The sequence below is a fragment of the Eucalyptus grandis genome, chromosome 3, assembly GCF_016545825.1.
Source record: "Eucalyptus grandis isolate ANBG69807.140 chromosome 3, ASM1654582v1, whole genome shotgun sequence".
NCBI lineage: Eukaryota > Viridiplantae > Streptophyta > Magnoliopsida > Myrtales > Myrtaceae > Eucalyptus > Eucalyptus grandis.
Genome location: NC_052614.1, coordinates 53460129 through 53460380, shown reverse-complemented (window position 1 = coordinate 53460380; position 252 = coordinate 53460129).

Below are 252 nucleotides of genomic sequence, written 5' to 3'. Positions count from 1 at the left end.
GTAAAACTTATATGAAAAAAATTATTCAAAGGAAAATGCTGAAATGGTATTTTTAAATTATTTATTTATCCTATGGGGCATTTTTTATTACTTTTTTCATAGTAAAAACTTTTAAAAAGCTAAAATAATTCAAAAAAAAAAAAATGAGAGAGAGAGAGAGAGAGAGAGAGAGAGAGAGAGAGCCACGATGGTGGCTGGGCATGTCGCTGCCATTGCCCCCGTTAGCGGCGTGCCCAGCCACCGTCGCGATGG